This window comes from Mytilus galloprovincialis, chromosome 9, assembly GCF_965363235.1.
Source record: "Mytilus galloprovincialis chromosome 9, xbMytGall1.hap1.1, whole genome shotgun sequence".
Classification (NCBI taxonomy): domain Eukaryota; kingdom Metazoa; phylum Mollusca; class Bivalvia; order Mytilida; family Mytilidae; genus Mytilus; species Mytilus galloprovincialis.
Genome location: NC_134846.1, coordinates 54,604,219 through 54,612,285, shown reverse-complemented (window position 1 = coordinate 54,612,285; position 8,067 = coordinate 54,604,219). Strand labels below are relative to the sequence as shown.

Below are 8,067 nucleotides of genomic sequence, written 5' to 3'. Positions count from 1 at the left end.
CTCTCTGTTTGTGTCATGTTAAAGATTTGTGCTGTTAAATTTAACTGAGGGTCGCTCGTTACCTTCAATTAATGTCATACAGTATACCTACAAAATTCATCAAAGTAACGAGTGATTCGTTCGATGTAAAGGTGTATCTTTTTAAAACAAAATGTGTAGTTACTCTGATTATTTTATTGCTCAAGAAATAGATATATAGTCATCATGATATATTTCATTTTTTCTGTCGTTTTTGGGTAAAGAACAGTCGCCATCAACAAGATCATTACACACTACAAGGTCTTCAACACCAACATTTAATAAAGATGTATCGTTCACATCTACAGGTAATTTTGAGAAATTAAGAAACAAAATGGGTCTATCAATACCAGGGATGGGGTAATTGAAAATGTAATGGTAATTAAGTGTAATGCATTACAATTTACCATGTAATTGAATGTAATGTGTAATTGAGCATTTTTTTAATTACATGTAATGGTAATTTAATTAATTACATTGAAAAAAGCATGTAATGCTCAATTACTTTTAAATTACATTTCAATTACATGTACTTTATTGGTGTTAAAGATAAGGATTTGTGTTTAATAATATAAATTGTAAAATTATATTTATTAATCAAATATTTTTTTTAATATATATGAAAATCTGTTATTCATTCTGAAGTTTTTATATTATTTATTTGACCTACATACATGACAGAATTATTTTGAATAGTCTTATAATTAAAAAAAAAGTGAGGATCAAATACTTGTGTTGTTCAGTTTTTAAGAAAGATCTTTTAACTAAATAGATTGATAAGTAATTAATCAGCTTGTAAAACAGAAAGAAAAAAATGTGTCACTTTAAAATCACTGCACACAATCATTTTGTCAAATTAGTATACACAAAAGGATTATAGAAATAAAAATTAACAGCTGTAAAAACAAACAGCAACTAATCATATTAAAATGTCCAAGGGCAATGCCACTATTACATGTATTTCATCTAATTAGCAAAATATTGCTAAAATTTAGACATTATGTACATTGTTTGTAATAAAAAGTATTTTCAATATTGTGACAAGCACACTTTTTAATATTTTTTAAGTAAAAACATTTTTTTTTCTTTATTGAATTATGTTTAAGTTAAATGACTTCACTTGAGATGTCAAACTACCCCTTGATGTTTTGACAAGTTAATAGGAACAAATTCCCTTTCATATCAATATGATGATCTTCTGATTAAGCAATACCTGCCATATATGTTCCTGTCGAAAGCCTTTTTAAAATCGCTGTCAAAGTGTTCAGACCAGAGAGATTCACACTAAATGACAAAACATTAAAATAACTAATGATTATCAAATGCAACGCTCAAACTACAATGAACTATGGTTACATGAATATTTTACACATGCATGTATAACATTGTTGAAGAATATGATGAAATATAATGTGTAATTTAATTAATTACTTTGGTAAAGTAATTGTAATTTAATTAATTACATTTCAAAAACTGTGTAATGTGTAATTAGTGTAATTGATCATTTTTGCAATGTAATGTGTAATTTAATTAATTACATTCCAATGTAATTGACCCCAAGTCTGATCAATACCAATTGTACGTTAATCATTAAAAACACAAGTGCTGCAAAACACATGTCCTACCTCCATGACAAAAATGTTGTTGTCCCCGCAGATTAAGCCCTCAAACAACATCGTTTTTGTGTGTTAATCTCATTAAATAAACTGCTTGATAAATGAACTAGATATTGACAATTCATATGGAAAATCAACATATAAAAATACTCTTACGAAACTTACTAAAGAGGAAATCCTGGATAATCATAGATCTGTTTTATGTTCCTTGAGAATTGCAACAAAATATGTCGTCCAGCATGTATTTGATACTTAAACTACATAATATGGCCTTGCAAACTACGATATATTGCTGGGTCTTCCATGTGCTTCATGTGCTCCACGAAAACTCTTTCTAAATTATTAACACAAAGAGACAACAACCCGACCATAGAACTGAAAACAACAGAAGGTCACCAATAGGTTTTCAATGAAGCGAGAAACTCCCACCCCGAGGCGTCCTTGAGCTGGCCCCTAAACAAATATATACACTAGTAAAGTGGTCTATTTTATCAGCAATAAAAGCAGGGCTCCATAGTCATTATGAAACTGCCTTTTCTAGAGGTGGTGTGAATCAGATGTGGATACTAAAAAATTGCAAAGATCTTTTAGAGTACAAACAATCTAAGATTATCTCAGCTTGCAATAGTATTAAATTATTTGACTCTTTTACACTTTACCCAAGTTTGCCCTATTCCACCTTAAAGAAAAGAAAAAGAGATGATCTTGCTTTGTTTCATAAAAAAAGAATGGCGTACGGAGATAAAAGTATCTTGTCTTGGGGAGGGATAACTACTACATTGTAAAGAATCACTATGATTCAAACAAACAATTCTCTGAAACACAATATCAAGCTTATAGATAATAACATATTCGTTATTTTTGGAGGACATGTTTTTTAACAGAAAATTCGGAATTCATATTGAAAACAATTGTGTCTTTCTTCTTGGCGACTTGTTTCTCTATTATTAATATGCTGACTTTATACAGGAACTTTTAAGAAAGATAGAAGTAAGCAATATCCTTTACGTTCCGCTATATAGATGATGTTCTCTCACTAAATAATACAAAATTTGGTGCTTTTATTGAGCGACTCTATCCCTTCGAACTATAGATAAAGGATACTACAGATACAGTTAAGTCTCCCTAATATCTTGACTTCATCTAGAAAATAACAATGAGGGTCGGTTGAAAACAAAACTTCACGACAAAAAAGATGATTTAGCTTCCCAATTGTGAACTTTCCATTTATAAGTAGCAACATTCCAGCAGCGCCTTCATACGGAGTATATATCTCCCAATTGAAACGATATTCCTAGGTTCAGTTTGTATTTCTTATCACGATTTCCTTGATGGAGGGTTGCTTTCCACAAGGAAGCTATTAAACCAAGAGTTTATAATGGGGAAGTTTAAATTATTCCTTTGTAATTTTTACGGACGCCATACGAGTTGGTTACCTTTGCACGATAAAAGGACCCTAAATGATGTATATACACCATATCAACTTCATAAACATGCTTTTATTAATTTAAACAATTTTTATTGAAATTTATTCGTAAAATGATACATTGGACGTGCACACATTCTTTTTTTTCTTGATTTATCACACATTGTGAATTTGATTGTCGTTACGAACCATATTACAAAATCGACCTTAACAGGAAAAAGCACATATTTGGAAATTTAATTTTTGCAGCCCTATTTATCGACGGGGAATTTCGGAAATGCATGTTATCAATCATTTCAGTACAGAACAACACACTACTAAGCTGAGGTACAACTCCACAGTAAGCAAAAAAAAATTGAACCACAAAATGTTTAATAATCGTCTATTCCTAGCTTTCCAATACATTAAGACATCTGTTTGTGTCATACATGTACGTTTTCAGTCGCTACCATAGATTCGCTTTTCAAAAGTTAAAATAGTGAAATATATTTAATTTTTTGTGTATCCATGACATCATTCTGCATTCATTTCCCATAAAATATTGCAAAAAGGGGGATGCAAATTCCATTTATTCCCTTAAAATTTGGTTCATAACAGAATTTTAATTCCCTTGAGTGATACCTCTTCTAAAACTGTTGACACACCTACAACAAAAAAGGGTGACTTTTAACTAATCTTTTTCGCAAAATTTAATCACAAAGTTCGTGTGACAAAAACTTGGTTAAAACATTACAGTAGTTTGCCAGACCAATGTTTGGTATGAATATCTAAATGAGGACTGCCATACAGAAAACAACCAATATTACGTACATTACAAAATTTGATGTCCTATAAACCCACTTTGGAGGCTTTTTTAGTCTACAGCTCTCCAAAAATGAATTTTATTGCACAATAAGTCTCATATTTGAAAAATCCATTGAGGCCAAAAATGCGAAACTATACACCTAAATGTGATGTCCTACCTGATGATACCTTGCATATTTCGAATAACGCACGCAGTGTCAACCCAGGTGTATATAGGTGTTCCGGAATGGTAAAAAGTTTCTCATCCGCAAATGGTTACTCTTGTTGCTTATGGGTATAACACTTAAGAATTTTTATATTTTCTCATTCTATGATGTCACATTCGAAAACTAAATTATAAAGGACTGTGACTACGAAATATGAATTATTAACTTGCAAGTGAATAATTCATCATTACTTTTTTATACTTTTTTTTATATAAATCTGTGTTATTTTGTATACAGATATTCAAAAGCAGTTATCAAAGTCATAATATCTGTAAATCATTCGACTGGCAGATATATATTTCAACATTCTAATATTTTTTTTACAATTTGCAACCCGCTATAAAGAAAATCATGTTAAGAGTCGCAAGATCTCCATATGCAGCTGCTATAATTTTGCTTCCCAACAAAACATGCAATGGTAATTTATATGCTAAGTATATTTCGCAAGTGAAAAGAAGTACCAAAGAGCTATGGAACAATGTTCTATGTTGGTTAATTATATAATGATAAAGTATCTCACCTTGAGGGGGGAATAACTTTACCAAGAAGAATTATTGAATTAATAGTCATCACGTTGTACCAGTTGCGTTGCTAAGAATAACAATAGGGATAGAAAGAGATAAAAGGAACATAATTAAAAAAAATATTTTTCAATAAGTGTAGATATACTCACTTTAGATTTCTTTCCAGGTTTGATTGTTGTAGCATCTGTTTCTGCTGCAATTATTGTAATTTTACTGATTTGTCTTTTAGTAATTTTAAGAAGAAGGTAAATATCAGTAATATTTATTGTTTTGTACTATTATGACTTCAATAGTGCTCGTTATTTAATCTTTATGTCTCTAAAGTCTTTGGTTGAATCCGCCAAATGTGAAAGGGGCACTAGCTATCAAAAACATGTTCGCCGATTTGACCCAAATTCTCATATTTTATTTGTAACAATGTAAAACATTTATACACACCACTGAAAGTCTTAAATGAACAGTTTACAGGTCATGAGATCGATGATTTGTAGGTTCGTTACGTGTGTATTTTATTATAGACGCCATCTAACTAACAAACGAGCTGACCATCGAACACCTCCAATGACTTTATAAGCGATAATCATAAATATAGATATAAAAAGATTAAGCAACTCGTGCAATGATATTTTTTAATGGTATGTTTAATTTCTTAGTATAGATTGAAACTAGCTGTTAATCATTGTTATACCTGTATACGAATGTTTTTTTGTTGATCTAATCAGTTAATCAAATGATATACCGTTGCTTCAATTTCAATGTTCACATTCTTTTCCATTAATTTAATTACTTTGCACAGAAATTCATGTGTTATCCATCTCTAACCGAGGGGATAAATTGAAATGCACATACATATGGATTTCATAAGGTCGAATTATATTCTTACATACTAATGGACGGGTTGTATGCGTTACAACTAAACAAAATAGGTTTGTGTTTTATACCTTCTTTTCTTTTAGATTTTTGAAATCATCTGGAATTTTTCGTATCATTGGTATTAAAAAAAGAAACTAAAAAATAAGGTGTGGCATGCTAAGCGATCTTATCAGCCAATCTATTGAACTCGATATAAAAGAGTTCGTTCGGGTGATCAGTGCTTGTCATTTGTTGTTAGAAAAAGTCTTTGTAACAAGTTTTAACCCGCTAGATTTTGTATGGAGTGAACTATCCCAAGTCAGAAGCCTATAATTCAGTGGGTGTCGTATGTTGCTGTGTTGTATATTTGTTTTCCATTCATGTTTTTTGTACATAAATTAGGCCGTTAGTTTTCTTGTTTGAATCATTTTACGTTTGTGATTTCAGGGCATTTCTATATCTGACTATATGATTTGGGGTTTGTTAATTTTTGGAAGCAGAACGTTAAACTAAAACTGCTAATTATGACTTTTCTTATTGACAATCACACCACATCTTCTTTTTTCGATTCCATTTTATTTTAATTTTGCTTTGATTTTAAATTTTTTAAGCAAAACTCTATTGCTGATCGTCGTTTTAGAATGGTGTGCATGTTTGCAATAGAAAGCTTCAATTTATCTCTAAAAAAGGTAATAACAAAATTACCTAACTATGAACATTAAAAAGGAGAATTCTATAAGATACTGCAAAAAACAAATGCTCAACTACATAAACCAACAAAAAGACTGAAAAAACTAATATTCCTGACTTTGTACAGTCATTTACCGACGAAATATAAGCTGGGTGCGATCTCTATCAAAGCTCTTGTGGCAAACCAATCTAGAAATAAATCGAGAGAAAAATGTTAGAGAACATCAACAACGTGGCTAGAAACACATATCATACTGTTGTCATTTGTTGTCACCTTGCTGGTCCGCATTTTCCATTTTGTCTACAGTTTGGAGTAAAAATCAGTAATCATTTTTACCCTTTTGTTTTCAATTTCAATATTGTTTTCCTCATAAATCAGCAATTAGGATAGATCATTTTTAAACAGTATTTACAGTACATAGAATTGACGACAATAGTTCATACAAAAATTAAACATTTCACTTGCTAGTCCTGATAAATCCCATACCCCGCACCGAAAGATAGTCGCGCATAAAATCTGGTATATGATTATCTACTGGCATATAAATTACTGTTTCAAGTGATACTTTTTGTCCTGTATTGGTATTACCTAAAATGCTCCCAAAGATAGTCTATTTAATTATATGGATAAACTTGACTCAAACCCTACAAATGAATTATAAACTGATATTCAATAACATTATCAGTGAATTTACAAGTTATAATTAGTTTTATAAACTCATAGTTTATTCTTCATAAAGATGACAAAACAAAGAATTGAAAAAAAAATCGTTTAAAGGACAATTAAAAAAACTTATAATCGTTTAATCTTTGAAACATGTGCTTTCAGATCAATAGAAACGAAATCAGCAAAAAAGAACCAACCCGTACATAACTCTAAAGATGGAAATGATCACACCGGACGTCAGAATATTGGTTTATCTATACAAGGGGATTTGACAGAATACAATGACTTGGCCATGTATCGTGATAGTCATCAATATGAAGATCTTAAATCGGCGAGAACAAAACCACAAGAGACAAGCTATGATTATATCGACCCTCATATACACAAACAAGAACCAGATAATTGTAAAACTGATAAGATAAACTCTACAAAGAATGCATGTGCTGAATTGATTCACGATTATTTAGTATTTGACCCGAATGAAAAAAAGGTTGCGTCAAATATTGGACGGGATTTGCGACACATATGAGACAATATCTGAACATGTCTGACTTCCTTGTTCCGTTGTTAAGAAGTTTTTGATTCAATTATATTTTTGGAAATTTCAAGTTTTAGTATTATTTAAAGTTTATAATGCACCATCTTTTTCCAATTCAATGCTCATTCCTACCCCCCCCCCCAATAAATTAATATTTAATTTAAATGTTCAACTACCCTAACATTTATGTTGTCCATAATCACATTAGTCAAAGAATATCCAATTAAAAAAAAGAAGAATCAAATAGTCACAAATATGAAAGATTATATAAGAAAGTAGTCACTTATTGATCTTTTTTTTTTATTACCAAAAGCATATCTAAAACATTTGGATTTAATTTTAGTTAAAACAGAGTCTCATGGGGGTAATTTCTTTTCTGATAACACTATATTTCCAACCTATGGAAACGTTTGAAAAACCAACATATGATTTCCTAATTTCCCAGTTTAAAACTTCGAACTTATTAAAGATAATAATTAATAGAAACATTCATTTGTTGTTCTGTCTAGTTGCAGCGTTTTTGTGTACATGTACCTTCTGAGAATATTTAAATGTCAGCACTGGAACATTAAGTGTATTTTTATATCATCCTATTTAATTGATATGGAGAAGGAAGCATAATCCAATATAATTCAAATAAAAGGAGCATCTTATTAAATTTATATGTAAATGGAAGTATACAGAACAGCAATAATCTGTAATTGGAAGGATGACAAAGACATTTTA

The 8,067-nt window shown here is 30.4% G+C and overlaps 1 long non-coding RNA gene across 1 annotated transcript; it reads left to right on the top strand.

Moving 5' to 3' along the window:
- The first annotated feature begins 211 nt into the window (after window positions 1-211).
- On the top strand, window positions 212-7,024 carry LOC143046983 (uncharacterized). Its single transcript, XR_012969342.1, has 3 exons — window positions 212-326; window positions 4,761-4,839; window positions 6,966-7,024. It is a non-coding gene; the product is annotated as an uncharacterized LOC143046983 (long non-coding RNA).
- Window positions 7,025-8,067: the final 1,043 nt, after the last annotated feature.